This window comes from Piliocolobus tephrosceles, chromosome 13 (genome assembly GCF_002776525.5).
Source record: "Piliocolobus tephrosceles isolate RC106 chromosome 13, ASM277652v3, whole genome shotgun sequence".
Lineage (NCBI taxonomy): Eukaryota > Metazoa > Chordata > Mammalia > Primates > Cercopithecidae > Piliocolobus > Piliocolobus tephrosceles.
Window position 1 is genome coordinate 119,635,773 of NC_045446.1, and position 17,048 is coordinate 119,652,820.

Sequence of the window (17,048 nt, forward strand, 5' to 3'; positions counted from 1 at the left end):
TGTCTGTTGAGGAATTGCTAAGAACACCCACTGCGGCTGTCTTCCGAGGGAGAATCAGCATGAGGTGCAGGTCTATCTAGAAAAAGGGGCCTCATACAGAGTTTCAGAGCTTCCTTCTCCAAGTCCACGTGGCACAGAGAAGAAGTGTCAGGCATGAGGTAAACAGGTGAGATGTGGCAAAGCACTTCCTGACATACCTGCTGTCTCCCACCAAGTGACGGGTGGTTCCCGGACCCCCTCTGGGACTGGGCACTGGCTGCCTTGCCATGCCTGTGTGCTGGCACCTTGGACTTCAGGGCCTGGGGAATTCTCATGGCAAATCCCTACCTGATAAAACTCTGTTAGGGGAAAACAGGTTTTGATGCACATTCCCAGGAGTCACTGTTGAGGGTTGTGATTTTTTTCCTGTGAGCCGTTGGCAGAAGCAGAGGCTCTAAGACTAACCTCAGAAGGGCAAGGGAGCTTTCTGTTCACGGATCGCCTGCAGAGGATCAGAGAGGAATTTCGGCTGGACTCCCTGCTCTGGTCCGCCCTGGCCTCGTTTTCCATCTCTGGATCCTTCCAGCCATGCAAACATACACAGCGTTGCCGTGGCGACTCTGAGACAGACACATGCATGGGAGAAAAGCGTGAGGCAAAATCTCTCCTCTGATGATGTGCTGGGAGGGAAGGAGGCCTTGAACAGGTTTCAAAAGCACCTTGTTTCACCCCCTGATTTTCACACGAGAGCAGCTACCCCAGCCATAAACACAGTGGCCTCTTTTCTTCTGCTTTGCTTGCTGAGGTGATTGCAGCTCTGGGAGACCAGAAGAGGCTCCAGGATGAAAGAGCCACATACCCTTACACCCACCCTTAGAATGTGTTGCCAGTCATCAGGTGGGGACACCATTGGATGATCAGGGCTGTCCCTGGTGATTAAACTCATTACGCTCTCACCAGGACCCCTCATTTGACCTTGTGAGTTTCTCACATGGTCCTCCTCTGTCTCTTCCTCGCCAGCTTGGCTGCCACCCCTCAGGCTGGGGTCACTGGGGCATGGCCCACCAGCGGCCTCTCCATTCTGGCCCAGCTCCAGCCGTCCTGTGAGCTCAAGTGGACTCAACTTTCCAGGTCGTCCTGGAGAGATCTGGTCATGACCACATCACTCTGGATTCTGGTGCATTTCCAGCATTTTTCCCAGGTGAAATCAGGCTTAAATGAATATTACGCAGTGACAGGAAAAACAGCTGCTGACTAAAGAAAGAACACACACAGCAGAAGAGAAATGATGGTGGCGATGGAGGTGGGGTAGATGTTCAGTGGGGGGCCCTGGAGGCGGGGGTGGGGTTGGGGGAACAAGGACAGGGTTTGTTTGTCAGCCCCCACCATGCTGGGTGTGTCCCAAATGCCCGTTCTGATTACTTGGTAATGTTTTTTGGGTGCTGTGCTGAGAAAGTGTGCGAGGCTGCACGAGGTTCTTCAGTAGAGAGCCCTGGTGCTCCATGACCAATACCTGTGACTGGTGCAGCAAGAGGGATGTTCCTCCCCTGAAATGAGTGAGTGCATCTTCCCTGAAGGTGGGTGTGGAGAAAGTTCATCACCAGGGTCCTGTTTGGAGGAGAAGCAGCAGATCTGAATGAACCAACTTTCATCAAGTCACACCATGGTTCTAGGAGAGCCAGCCCACTTTGTCGTCAAGCCCCAGATTCCCTGGCTGGCTGACTTTCAGCCTCCAATTTGACCTGGCTCAGAGCAATTTCAACTCCTGTTCTCAGCACACCCCTCCTGCTGTGGTCGGGCATGTGGCCTTCTTAGTCCTTGAAGGTAGCCCCCAACACCTGTTTCCATGCTCTAGTCCAAGGCCAGCTCTCCTTCCTCTGGCTTCCTGAAATCCCTCTCGTTGAAGGCCGAGTTCAGGACCATGTCCTCCACACAGCTTGTAGACAGCTCCACCTGTGGTGGTCTCTCCTCTTCTGCCCTTTTCTCTGTAGTCTGTGCATTCCAGATTGGCACATGAGCTTTTGTGTGTATGCACACAGTGACCCCTGGGAATGTCCAAGGTGCCAGCACACAGGCATGGCAAGGCAGCCAGTGCCCAGCGTCTCTCTTGGCTTCCTTTGTGTTAGGCACAGATGGGAATCCAAGGCAGAGATAATGTTCTGCCTTTACTACATTGCTGGAGACAGGATCAGACTTGTGGGACCTGCTTGGTTACCACCTGCTGAGATTCTATTTTCTTTTATAATTTTATATTGTAGATGTAGCACACTCTTGGTTGCTTACCCAGTGTGCATTCCCCTTCTCTGCCTTGGTCACAGAACCAAATTTTCTTTCAGTTAGTGTGATGCCCAGTTAAAAGGTATCCTTTCCATTTTATTATAAAGCTAAGAGTTAACATTGAAATGTGAGCAAACGTGGACAGAGATGGATGTGTTACAAATATTTTCTCCCAGTGTGTGGCTTGTCTTATTTTCTTAACAATGTTTTCCAAAGACTAAAAGTCTTTCATTTTGATGACTTCCAGTTTATCGCTTTTCTCTTTTCTAGGTCATATTTTCTGTGTCATATCTAAGAAGACTCTTCCTGACCCACAGTAACAAAGATTTTCTTCTAGGGTTTTTGTAGTTTTAGCACTTAGTCATAGGCCTGTGATCCATTTTGAGTTAATGTTTAGATATGGTGTGTGGTAAGCATCAAGGTTCAATTTTTTTTTCTTAATGTATTGTTATTATTATTATTTTTGAGACAGAGTATTGCTTTGTTGCCCAGGCTGGAGTGCAGTGGTGCAATCACAGCTCATTGCAGCCTCAACCTCCCATTTTATTTTTGTTTTTGCAGTGATTCCAGCACCCTGTATTAAAATCACCCAGAGTTTAACCTAGCATTAGAGACCTCTGTGGATTTGCTTAGGGAGTTTCGGAACACTTCAAGTTGCATGGAACTTTTCGTGTGTATGTGCTCGTGTGATTTGGGGATGGAAGGGTGGTGGAAATGGAGATGACTAACAGCTTTCACCAGATTCTGGAAGATGCCTATCTCCCAGAAGCTCAAACATCTCCACTGTAATGTAACAAGCAAGGCCTTTTTCTTCACCTCACTGAACAAAGGGAGCTACAGAAGAGAGAAAGGGATGTCAAAGACTGCGTGTGAGCTGCTTTCGAGTTCCTGGGAAGAAAATAATATGAACTTTGGGGAGTAAGCCTGTAAAAACATACACAAATTATTCTTAATAATAGCATTAAAGCCAAGGCAGTAAAACTTTGTTAAATCTGATACTAGGCATCTTTAACATAGCACATAATTCAAAGCAACTGCATGGTTGTTTTAAGTTCATTCTTCTGGGCCACTGTGTTTTAAATAGATGAACCTTACTGAGCAAGAGAGTTTAAAATCTAAGTTGAAAATGAAATTTTAATTAAGGGGATTTTGTGAATATGGCTAGAATGAGTATCCTGCATTCAGGATCTTATAGTCCCCAAATGTCAACTAGGTCTAATCACCAGAGATCATTGGCCCCTCACTCTACTGGACTGGTCACAAGGCTCTGAAAACATGAGCTGCCTGACTCCCGGAGCTGCAAAATGTCCATTTCCCTGGGCTAGAGCAGCAGCAGCCACTTCCCCATGAGGGTGAGGAAATTCAATATCTTCCTGATGGGAGACAGAGCCAGACTCCCACCGGCTGTTCTTTCACTCTAGCAGCTGCTTGCCCTACATTTTCCACATTTCTGGTCAGGCCGCCCATCAGCCGACCCTTCCAAGTCACCGCTTCCTGAGAGCCCTCCAGTGTGACTCAGACCAATCCCACGGGGCTCCCTTGAGCCATGGAAGGCGCAGAACCAGAGAGCTGGACGGAATCTTGGATATGAGCTGCTCTGAGCCCTTTCATTTTCAGAGAAGAAAATTGAAGCCCAGAGAAATAAGGCCAGTTGCCCAAGGTCACACAGTTAGAGGTAGAACTGAAACTAGATGCTGGGTTATCCTGACGTGAGGCCAACATTCTTTCTACGATAGACGGAGTAGAAAAATGGAAAAAAGCACAAACTTAGGGCTCAGACAGACCTAGGTTTGGATTCTGACTTTTTGTTCATGATCTATGTTACTTTGCGAAAGGCACTTTAGCTTTCTAAGCATTAGTGTCCTCATTGGAAAACAGAGATAAGTATGCGGCAGATATTAAGTTCCTTTTCTGGACTGGCACATGCTATTTTTGGTTCTGAGTATGTAGCTGGAAATGAAAAGAACCAAGTCCCTTGGCCCAAGGCATAGAACTTACATCCCAGCATGTGAAGGATAATACCAGTGCTTCTGAGGTTATCGTAAGGATTCAAAGAGACAAAAAATGTGAAAGTAAGCCCAGTTCCTGGCAGAGTAGGTATCTAGTAAATGGTAACAGCAATTATAATTATTACTTTATGTTCCAAATGTCAGTCTCCACAAAGAAGGCCAACTCCTGGGATATAAGGGTTCTGTCTCAGTTTCCTCACCAGCACCCCAGTATATAGGACCCCCAGGAAGCCCTGGCAATCTTTGGTGCTCAGAGTCCTGTCCTAACCTACCGTCAAACCCTTAGTTCTTGCTTCTGAATTCATCTGACATCCTATTGACTGATCTGTATGCTACCTTTGCTTCTCAGCTGGGACTCCTTTGGAGAGCCTGAAAGGTGGTCTTTGGAGACCCTGAAAGGCTGGAGACCCCCTGTCAGCCCACTGTGTCCTGCAGCTTGGATCATCCCAATGGCCTGCTTAGCTCCTTTGTGCTCCCCTGGCCTCTGAGCCACAGTCATTAGATCCCGGCTCTGGCCTGCCATTTGACTCCTGAACCCTCATGTGGGGTTGGCTTTCTCTCTTCTGTCCAGCCCCAGCCCTGCCTGGCACCTCTTGAGCTGCCAGTGATGCAATTCCTATTGGTAGTCCAGCAAAAGCCCTTAGAGCTGGAAGCAGTTATACATGTAGGGAGAGAAGCCCTTGACTTCAAGGAACCACCCACTCTGTACTCTTTCCACCCTCCCCTCATATATGAAGCAGGGTGAGCCATGACTTGGGTTGATGGGTGTTGTGGCAACTTTCAGAAAGGAGAGGAAATGGGAATTTGAATGACCCATGTACACATAGCGGAATGCTGCAATCACATGCCTTTCCTCTCACTGCCAAATCTCAATGGTGTTCTTACGAATTTTTCCTAATATATTGGAGTCTCCAATCCCCATTCAATCCCCAGGTTCTCCAAAGCAGAAGATATTGGGACTGGAAAATGAGCAATATATATTTAAGGGAGTATGTTTCTGTACAAGAAGCCAATTTCTGAATAGTTCATCCCTCCTCGCCTTCTCTTTAGTAAACATAACTGAGACTTAGGTAATGATGGCCAACAATTATGAAGCACTCAGAGATCCTGTTCTAAAGTAGTTTACATATATTAATCTATGTAAGCCTCAAAACAACCTTGTGAGGTAGGCACTATCAAAATTCACTTTATTTCAGATGAAGAAACCAAAGCACCGAGAGCTTAAGTAATTGGTCCTAGGACACAGCAAGGATAACAATGCTGGCAACCTGGCTCCTGAGCCATTATGCAATACCACCTATGATCCACTTTCTGTTCAGTAGCCCACACAAGAGAAATGTCTTTTATCTTATCTCAGGCAAAAGCAGTAATTTAACACGAGTGTGCATTCCAGTCACATTTTGTTGTCAGAAACCGTTACCAGGGGCAGCAATGGAATGTGAGGCATGATGGTATGTGCCAAGCTGTGGTTTCTTTCCCTGTTGCATCAGGGCACCTCCTTTTTCTCTTCACTTGGAAAGTTAGGCTGCAGCCTGCTGTCTCTCCTCAGGGGCAGCACTGAGGAGGACAGAGTGGGGAGGCCCTCTCTTTGCTCAGATTGTCTCTTTTCAAAAGAACTTGGTTCCCAGAAGATTTGTAAATCGAGGCGTGCTTGGAGGGGAAGTGATAATTCTGATTGGTAAATCAGGGATCAGGAACTGGGCAAGTGCAGCTCAGCCCCTCCCCTCTCCTCATGCTCCTTGTATCTACCCAAGGCACTAACATTCTCCTCTGCTTCTGCAGCAGAGATTTTAGAGCGTAGGTTCTGCTTTTGCTGATGGGATAGAACTGCTATGGCTGAGAGGTTAAGTACGTTGGATTTCAGAGTTCGGTGTTAGGAAGCCTGTTATTGCTGCAAATTTAGGTTGTATTTTCCAACAGTTATGTCAGTAATTAAGTTGATGTTTGGATCTTCCAGCCTCAGTTGGTTCTAAACACAGACAAAGAAAAGAGCAGATAATTATTGTTCACCCCCATTCCTAACCATTTCCTTTCCTATCACTGGAGTTGGCTGAATTGGTCATAAGATATAGTTCAAAGATACATAGGTACATTTGCACAAATATATGTAGAGAGCTAAAAACCAATAATCGCAAGCATTTCAAGGAAGGTTGCATGTGGTGGTTTCATTATTTCTATCAGCTGAGTCTATTGTGTTTGCAAGCTAAAATCTGAGAAGACTGAGTGTTCCAAAGTAAATTATCTATTGTCTGTGGGTCTAAGTTGTCTTTTAAAGCTGTCTTTTCAAGTAGGCAGAATGGATTGCAGAAATAGGAGAAGAGCAGTGGTAGTGCCAAAACAATGCTGGGCTTGGGTCAAAACAAATACGAGCTTTGGTTAGCCTAGATTTGGTGACCCCATACCTTGGCACACAGCAAATAATTAATTAGAAAGATAAATAGGTATGTGTAATTTAAAAGAATGTGTTCACTGCCACAATTTATATAAAATAAATACCATTTTCCTGGGTTTCTATTTATAGCAGACATTTTCACATTCGCCACCTCAGTTATTATCATGATCAACATTTTGAGGAAGCTGAGAAGCAGAGATTGAGGTTAAGTGACTTGTATAGAATCATATAGCAAGAGGTGAGATTTGAACTCATGTTTATTCATAGCAGGGTATATCATCTTTCCACTATATGATGTTATGGACACAGAATTGCATTGAATATGGACATAGTCACTATTTTTAGGAAACTTAACACTTGAACTGAAAGGATAAAAATACACCCATGATAAGAAATTAACAAATATGCTCAAAGAGCTAAAGGAAAGCATAAACAAAAAACTAAAGAAAATCTGGAAAACAATGCAAAACTAAAGTGAGAAGATGGAAATTATATAAAGGAACAAAACAGAAACTCTGGAGCTAAAAATATTGTAACTGAAGTAAAAATTTTAATAGAGGGATTTAACAGCAGATTTGAGCAGGCAGAAGGAAGAATAAGTGGATGTGAAGATAGGACAATTGGAATGATCAAGTCTAAGGAACAGAAAGAAAAAGAATTTTAAAAAGTGAAAAGAGCCTAAGGGTCCTGTGCACACCATCAAGTGGACCAACATATGCACTGTATGAGTCCCAGAAAGAGAAAAGAGCAAAATTAATAGAAAAGGTTTTTAGATGACACAATGGCTGAAAATTTCCCCACTTTGATGAAAGATAGGAATCTACAAATCCAAGAATCTCAACAACTTCAAGTACGATAAACTCAAAGAAAATCACACTGACATGTTATCATCAAACTCTAGATTCTTGAAATAAGCAAGAGATTGTGATTCATCATTGTATTAGTCTGTTTCATTGCTGCTAATAAAGACATAGCTGAGACTGGGCAAATTACAAAAGAAAGGTTTATTGGACTTGCATGTCCACATGGCTGGGGAGGTCTCACAATCATGGCAGAAGGCAAGGAGGAGCAAGTCACATCTTACATGGATGGCCGCAGGCAAAAAGAGAGCTTGTGTAGAGAAGCTCCTGTTTTGAAACCATCAGATCTCATAAGACCCATTTACTGTCATGAAAACAGCACAGAAAAGACCAGCCCCCAAGATTCAATCATCTCCCACTGGGTCCCTCCCACAACACATGGGAATGATTGTAGCTACAAGATGAGATCTGGGTGTGGACACAGAGCCAAACCATATCAATCATGTACATTGAGTCCTCAACAGAATTATGAGCTAATTTTTTATTAGATAATTTGGAGGCCAGATGGCAGTGACCTGAAAATGCTGAAGGAAAAAACCTGAAAACCAAAAATCATGTATCTGGCAAAACTCTCCTTTAAAAATAAAAGGGAAATTAAGACATTCTAGTAAACAAAAGCTGAAGGAGCTCATTTAAACTAGCACTGCCCAACAAGAAATGCTAATAAGAGTTCTTCAGAATGAAATGAAGGAATGTTAAATAGTAACTCAAAGATGTATGAATAAATAAAGATCTCCAGTAAAGTTGAATATATGGGCAAATATAAAAGCTGATATTATTATCATTTTGACTGATATGCTTACTTTTAATTTTCTATAGAATTTAAAAGACAAAGGAATAAAATAATTGTAAATTTCTTAATTAGACAATACATAAGATGTAATATGTGACATCAATAACATAAAAGAAGAGGACAGAGCTACATAAGATTAGTTTTGGTATGTGATTAAGGTTAAGCTGGTATTAATTCAAAATAAATCGCTGCAAATTTAGGATATTATATAAGACCACCGTGGTAACCACAAAAAAAGTATCTGCAGACTATACAAAGAAGGAAATGAGAAAGGAGTCAAAATGTGTCACTACAAAATATCAACTAAACCCATACAAGGCAGTAATGGAAAAAATAAAAGACAGAAAACAAATGCAAAATGGCAAGAGTAAGTTCTTTCTTATCAGTAATTACTTTAAATGTAAATAGAGTAAATTCTCCAATAAAAAGGCATAGATTGGCAGAACGGACTACAAAAAAAGATTCAACTATATGCTCTGTGCAAGAGATTCACTTTAGATCTGAGGAGACAAATAGGTTGGAAGTGAAAGAATGGAAAAAGATATTCTATATGCATATTGAAAAAAGAGTCAATTGTCAGAAAAACATAACAATTGTAAATATACACACATCAAGCATCAGTGTTCCGAAGTACATGAAGCAAACACTGGCAAAATTGAAGGGAGAGTTTAATATTCCACTTTTAATAATGGATAGAACAATCAGATAATCAGTAAGGACATAAAAGACTTGAACAACACTATAAACCAGGTAGACTTAACAGACTTACATACAAAGAATACCACCCAACAATAGCAAAATACACATTTTTCTCAAGTATACCTGGAACATTCTCTAGGATAGATAATATGTTAGGCCCCCAAATAAGTCTTAATACATTGAGAAAGATTCAAACCATACAAAGCATCTTTTCTGATCACAGTGGAAACTGGAAACAGAAGGAAAACTGGAAAACAGAAGGAAATATATGTGGAAATTAAACAACACACCTTTTTTTTTTTCTAACCCAAGAGTTCATCACAGCTTTATTTACAGTAGCCAAAAACAGGTAAAAATCCAAATAAATTTTCATCAACAGGTGAATTGCAGTCCATCCATACAATGGACTTGTTTTGACAATTAAAAGGAACAAATACAGACAGAAAACAACATTGATGAATATGAAAAAAATGGCATGCTGAGTGAAAAAACCAGACACACAAGGCTACCTCCTGGGTAAATCTATTTACACAATGCTCAAGGACAGGCCAAACTAATCTCTGGTGGAGAAAAACCAGAACACTGGGTGCCAGTGCAGTGAAGGTGGGTATAAATGAGATGGAGCATGAAGGATCCTCCTGGATCAATGATAGACCCACTTGTTAGATGTCCATGAGAGGTACAATTATGATTGAAGGATGTTACTGAATGCAAATTATTAAATAGCCTTTAATAACTATTCATCAATACTGGTAAACACTAAATACAAGCAAATACCAAATACTAGTAAACTAAGTTCCGGAGCATTTTTTAAACTTTTATTTTAAACATGTACACCAAATCCCCCAGTGACATGCAATTTACGTATATAACAAACTTGGACATGGACCACTGCACCATGCAGGTTCACTATATAGGTAAATTGCATGTCACAGGAGTTTGGTGTACAGATTGTTTTGTCATCCAGGTAATAAATATAGTACCCGATAGAAGTTTTTCAATCTTCACTCTTCTACCACCCTCTACTCTAAAGTAGGACCTGGTATCTGTTGTTTCCTTCTTTGTGCCCACGTGTACTCAATGTTTAGCTTCTACTTATATGTGAGAACGTGCAATATTTGGTTTTCTGTTCCTATGTTAGTTCACTTAGCATAATGGCCTCCAGCTTCATCCATGCTGCTGCAAAGGGCATAATCTTGTTCTTTCTTATGGCTACATAGTATTCTGTGATACATATGTACCACATTTTCTTTATCCAGTCTACTGTTGAGCACTTAGGTCGATTCCATGTCTTTGCTATTGCCAATAGTGCTACAATAAACATACACACGCACATGTTTTTATGGTAGAATGATTTACATTCCTTTGGACATATATCCAATAATGGGATTACTGGATTGAATGATAGTTCTAAATTCTTTGAGAAATTGCCAAATTGCTTTCCACAGTGGCTGAAGTAATTCACACTTTCACCAGTAGTGTATAAGCCTTCCCTTTTCTTCACAACCTCGCCAGCATCTGTTATTTTTTGACTTTTTATTAATAGCCATTCTGACTGGTGTGAGATGGTATCTCATTGTGGTTTTGATTTGCATTTCCCTAATGACCAGTGATGAGTGTTTTTTTCATATGCTGGTTGGCTGCATGTATGTCTTTTTTTGCAAAGTGTCTGTTCATGTCTTCTGCCCACTTTTTAATGAGGTTGTTTGTCTTTTGCTTGTGTTATAAATTTTGTTTAAGTTCCTTATAGATTCTGGATATTAGACCTCTGTTGGATATATAATTTGTAAATGTTTTCTCTCATTCTGTAGGTTGTCTGTTTCTTCTGTTGATAGCTGTGCAGAGGCTCTTTAGTTTAATTAAGTCACATTTGTTAATTTTTGTTTTTGTTGCAATTGCTTTTGTCATCTTTGTCGTAAAATCTTTGCCAGGGCCTTTGTCCAGAATGGTACTTCCTAGGTTTTCTTCTAGGATTTTTATAGTTTTAGGCTTTACATATAAGTCTTTAATCCATCTTGAGTTGATTTTGTATGTGATGTAAGGAAGGTGTCCAGTTTCAATCTTAGCCAGTTATCCCAGCACAATTTATTGAATAGGGAGTTCTTTCTCCATTGCTTGTTTTTGTCAACTTTGTTGAAGATCAGAGGGTTGTAGGCATGTGGCTTTATTTGTGGTTCTCTATTATGTTCCATTGGTCTATGTGTCTGTTTTGGTACCAATACTGTGTTGCTTTGGTTACTATGGCCTTGTAATATAGTTTGAAGCCAGGTAATATGATGCCTTCAGCTTCGTTCTTTTTGTTTAGAATTGCTATTCAGGCTATTTTTTGGTTCCATATGAATTTTAAAATAATAGTTTTAAAAATAATTCTGTGAAGAATGTCATTGGCAGTTTGATAGGAATAGCACTGAATCTGTAAATTGCTTTGGACAGTATGGCAATTATAACAATATTGATTCTTCCAATCTATGAGCATAGAATGTTTTTCCATTTGTTTGTGTCATCTCCGATTTCTTTGAGCAATGGTTTGTAATTCTCATTACACAGATTTTTATTTTTTACCTCCCTCGTTAGCCATATTCCTAGATATTTTAATCTTTTATGGCTACTATGAACGGGGTTGTGTTCTTGATTTGGCTCTCAGCTTGGATGTTGTTTGTGCATGGAAATGTTGCTGCTTTGTATACATTGATTTTGTATCCTGAAATTTCTGCAGTTGTTTATAAGATCTAGGAGCTTTGGACAGAGACCACTGGGTTTTTTAGTTGCAGAATCATATCATCTGCAAACAGAGGTAGTTTGACTTCCTGTCTTCCTATTTGGATGCCTTTTATTTCATTCTCTTGCCTGATTGCTCTGGCTATGATTTCCAGTACTATGTTGATTAGGAGTGATAGTGATGAGAGTGGGCATCCTTATCTTGTTCCAATTCTCAAGGCTAATGCTTTCAGCTTTTGCCCATTCAGTATAATGTTGACTATGGATTTGTCATAGATGGCTCTTATTATTATGAGATACGTTCCTTCAATGCTTAGTTTTTTGAGGGTTTTAACATGAAGGGATGTTGCATTTTATCTGCACCTATTGAAATGATCATGTGGTTTTTTGTTTTTAGCTCTGTTTGTGTGATAAATCACATTTATTGATTTGCATGTGTTGAATCAACCTTGCATTCCAGGGATAAAGCCTACTTGATCATAGTGGATTAGCTTTTTGATGTGTTGCTGGATTCGGTTTGCTGGTAATTTGCTCAGGATTTTTGCATCTATGTTCATTAAGGATGTTGGCCTGAAGTTTTCCTTTTTTGTTTTGTCTCTGCCTAGTTTTGGTATAAAAATGATGCTAGCCTCTTAGAATGAGTTAGGGAGGAGTCCTTCACCCTCAATTTTTTGGAAATAGTTTCAGCAGAAATGGTATCAGCTATTCTTTGTACATCAGGTATAATTCAGTTGTGAATCTATCTGGCCCTGGGCTTTTTCTGGTTGACAGGCATTTTATTACTATTCAATTTTGGAACTCATGGTTGGTCTGTTCAGGGTTTCAATTTCTTCCTGGATTAATCTTGGGAGGTTATATGTCTCCAGGAATTTATCCGTTGCTTGTAGATTTTCCGGTTTGCATGCATAGAGGTGTTCATAATAGTCTCTGAGGGATTTTTTGTATTTCTGTAGGTTCAGTGGTAATGCTTCTTTGTCATTTCTGATTGCACTTATTTGGATCTTCTCTCTTTTTCTCTTTATTAGTCTAGCTAGTGCTCCATCAATCTTATTTATTCTTTCAAAGGACAAACCCCTGAATTTGTTGATCTTTTGTATGGTTTATTGCATCTCAAGAGCATAGTAAAAGGATTATAATCCTTGATCAAGTGGGTTTTATTTCTACAATGGAAGGATGTCTCAACATCTGAACATCAATAAATGTAATCTACCACATTAATAGAATGAAAAAAATACACGTAATCATCTTAATGTAGAAGAATAATTTGACAAAATTCAACACCCTCTCATGATAAGAAAAGACTCAAAAACTAGAAATAGAAGGAAACTATTAGTAAAGGCCATATATGAAAAACCCATAAGTAATGTCATACTCAATTGTGAAAGACTGTAAGCTTTTACTTTAAGGTTGCAGGAAGAAGACATGGATGCCTGCTTTTGTTATTTCTATTGAACTTAGTATCAGAAGTTCTAGATAAGCAATTAGGCAAGAAGAAGAAATAAAATGCATTCAAATTGGAAATAAAGAAGTAACATTCTCTCTGTTTGCAGCTGATATGATCTTATATGTAGAAAACCCTAAAAATTCCAAACACAAAACAGAGCTAATAAATGAATTCATTAAACTTGCAGGATACAAAACTAATGCATAAAAATCAATCACATTATTATTTACTGGCAATGAATAATCCAAAACGAAACTAAGAAAACAATTTCATTTCTAATAGTATCAAAAAGAATGAAATATTTAGGGATACATTTAAACAAGGAGGCAAAAGACTTGTATGATGAAAACTAGAAAACATTGCTGAAAGAAATTAAAGAAGACATAAACAAGTGGAAAGACATTTCATGTCCATGAATTGGAAGACTTACTATTGTTCTTTTTTTTTTTTTTGAGACGGAGTCTCGCTCTGTCACCCAGGCTGGAGTGCAGTGGCGCGATCTCGGCTCACTGCAAGCTCTGCCTCCCGGGTTCACACCATTCTCCTGCCTCAGCCTCCCGAGTAGCTAGGACTACAGGTGCCCGCCACCTTGCCCGGCTAATTTTTCGTATTTTTAGTAGAGACGGGGTTTCACTGTATTAACCAGGATGGTCTCAATCTCCTGACCTCGTGATCCACCTGCCTCAGCCTCCCAAAGTGCTGGGATTACAGGCATTAGCCACCACGCCCAGCTAGACTTACTATTGTTAAGATGACAATACTACCCAAAGAAATCTGCAGACATAACATAATTCTTATCAGATACCAATGGCAGGTTTCTAAGAAATAGAAAACCCCATCCTAAAATTCATATGTAATCTCAAGAGACTCTTAGTAGCTAAAATATTTTTGAAAAATAAGAACAAAGTTGAACAAGTCACATTTTCTGATTTCAAAACTTATTTCAAAGTTTCAGAAATCAAAACAGTATGGAACGGGCAACAGAACAGATATACAGATGGATGGAACAGACTAGAGAGTTCAAAAATTAATCTTCTTGTATATGGTCAATTGATTTTCAGTAAACGTGCTGAGAACACTTAATGGGGAAAGGACAATCTTTTCAACAGATGGTGATGGGAAAACTGTATATGCACATACAAAAGAATACTGTTGAACCCCTACCTAACACCATATACAAAAATTAACTCAAAATACCTAAAGTAATAAACATCTAAATGTAAGAACTAGAACTACAGAGCTCTTAGAAGAAAACACAGGAAAAATCTTCATGACACTGCATTACACAATGATTTATTGGATATGACACCAAAACACAGGTAACAAAAGAAAAAAAATAGATACATTGGACTACATCAAAACTAAAACCTTTTGTACACCAAAAGGCACATCAAGAGAGTGAAAAAGCAACCCACAGAATGGGAGAACATATTCATGAATTACATAGCTGATGAAGGATTAATATCTAGAATATATAAAGAGCCCCCACAACAACCCAATTCAAAAACGGGCAAAATATCTAAATACTTAGATATTTCTGCAAAGAATATATATAAATGGCCAATAAGCACATGAAAAGATACTCAACATCACTAGACATTAGGGAAGTGTAAATAGAAACTGCAGTTAGTCCACTTTGTATAGGAGAAATGCTGTTTTAAAAAAGGAAAAATAACAAATGTTGTTGAGGATGTAGAGAAACTGGAACCATTGCACATTGCTAGCACGAACGTTAACTGTCACATCTGCTGTGGAAACCTTTTGTTCCTCAGATAATTAAACATAAAATTACCACATGATCTAGCAATTCCACTCCTAGATGTATACCCAAAATTACTGAAAACAGGAATTCAAACAAATGCTTATACACCAGTTTTCATTATAGCTTTACCCATAATAGCCAAAAGGTGGACACAATCCAAATGTCTATTAATGAGATGGATGGATAAACAATATCTGGTATATACATACAATGGAATATTATTCAGCCTTAATAAAAAATGAAATTCAGCCAAGAAGCAACGGGTCATACTAACTCATCCAAATTCTTTTTTCTTTTCTTTCTTTCTTTTCTTTTTTTTTTTTCTTTTGAGACAGAGTCTTACTCTGTCACCCAGGCTGGAGTATAGTGGCATGATGTTGGTTCACTGCAAACTCTGCCTCCCAGGTTTAAGCGATTCTTGTGCCGCAGCCTCCTGGGTAACTGGGATTACAAGCATGTGCTGCCACTCCTGGCTAATTTTTTTTTTTTTTTTATTTTTAGATACTGGGTTTTGGCATGTTGCCCAGGCTGGTCTCGAACTCCTGACCTCAAGTGATCTGCCTGTTTTAGCTTCCCAAAGTATTGGGATTACGGGCATGAGCCAGCACTCCCAGCCTCATCCAAAGTCTTTTTTCTCATTCTCCTCTGTGGTCAATAGCATCCAGAGTCTTGGCAAGATGGCCAGCTGAGCTTTGTGGTTCATATGTGAAATCACATGTGAATTCATATGCATAAACCTTAGAAATAGTATGCTAAGTGAAATAAGCTAGACACAAAAGGACAAATACTGTATGATTCCACTTATATGAGTATCTAGGAAAGGCAAATTCATAGAGACAAAGTAGAATTGAGGTTACTAGGGGCTGGGGGTAAAGGTTAAAAAAAATCCTGGGAGTTATTGTTTAATGAATATAGAGTTTCTGTTTGAAATGATAAAAAGTTTCTGGAAATGGATAGTGGTGATGATTTCACATCATTTTGGGATGTGCTTAATGCCACTAAATTGTAAAATTGTACACTTAAAAGTAGTTAAAATGGTAAATGTTATGTTTATTTTACTGTAGTTAAAAATCTCAGAAAGATTAACTATCACTTAAAAGACAGTCATAATGTTGCGAGTAATATTTTAATTTGTATTTTCTGAAGAGCAATGGATCATACTAAATCATCCAAATTCTTTCACCTGTTCTCCTTTCTGATCAGTAGCATCCGCGGCCTTTGCAAGATGGCCAGCTGAGCGTTGTGGGACAGTCGGTCCCATATGTGGGGCAGTTCTGTCATTCCTTCAACTCCCCACCTGTCATATATATGAGTCTAACATACTGATATTTGCTTTAAAACATACATATATATATTTAGGTTTTGCAAATTGGGATGTGGACAAACAGTACATATATATAATGCAGCAGCAATTTTTAAAATTACTCCCTCTGAAAAACTAAATTAAATTGAGGATTCATCTTATAATTAGTGATATATGTAAATGAAAAAGATATAGTTGTGACCCCAAAATATGAATGATATGGGAAGGTCATAAAGGACTAATAGAAAGGAACTAATTAAGAAAACGGGTAAGGAAGACTTCTTGGTGCTAACTTCTGGGGCTGCCTAGAAAGTGGCACAAATTAGAAGAAAGGAGTGTTTACCTTTTAAATGAAGAGAATAGATTAAATAAAGAGTATTTCTATACTTGTGTCAAGAAATAATGTCAATCAGCATTAAGATCTTTATAGATGTTTATCCATAACCCTCCTAATAAGAGTATATGGTGGATATTATTATTAACCCCACTTTACAGATGAAGAAATTCAGACACAGAATGAATAATCCCTACAAGGTTTCACAGCTGGTAAGTGGCAGAGTTGTGATTTGAACCCAGGTAGTCTGTCTAGAGTTCACCCTCTGACTACTAGTAGCTCTACCTGCTTTTGGTAGGAGTCATTAAAATAAAAATGGGAAAAGAAAAAGAAAGGAAATATGTAGTTACTGGACGCTTAAAACTACCAGCAAATGATCATTGAAATTATGTACAAGACACTGACTATTCATTGACCAAGTCCAACACATTGGTTTCAAAGAGACTGCTGCTTGGGGATCTTGAGACAAGTGAATACT

At 39.5% G+C, this 17,048-nt stretch overlaps 1 long non-coding RNA gene across 1 annotated transcript in view; it reads left to right on the top strand.

The window, feature by feature from the left end:
* Nucleotides 1-970: 970 nt before the first annotated feature.
* LINC02873 overlaps nucleotides 971-17,048 on the top strand; it is a 40,829-nt gene continuing 24,751 nt past the window's right edge. The window contains exon 1 of the long non-coding RNA XR_004229251.1: nucleotides 971-1,180. This is a non-coding gene — a long non-coding RNA (long intergenic non-protein coding RNA 2873). The remainder of the gene's footprint in view (nucleotides 1,181-17,048) is intronic.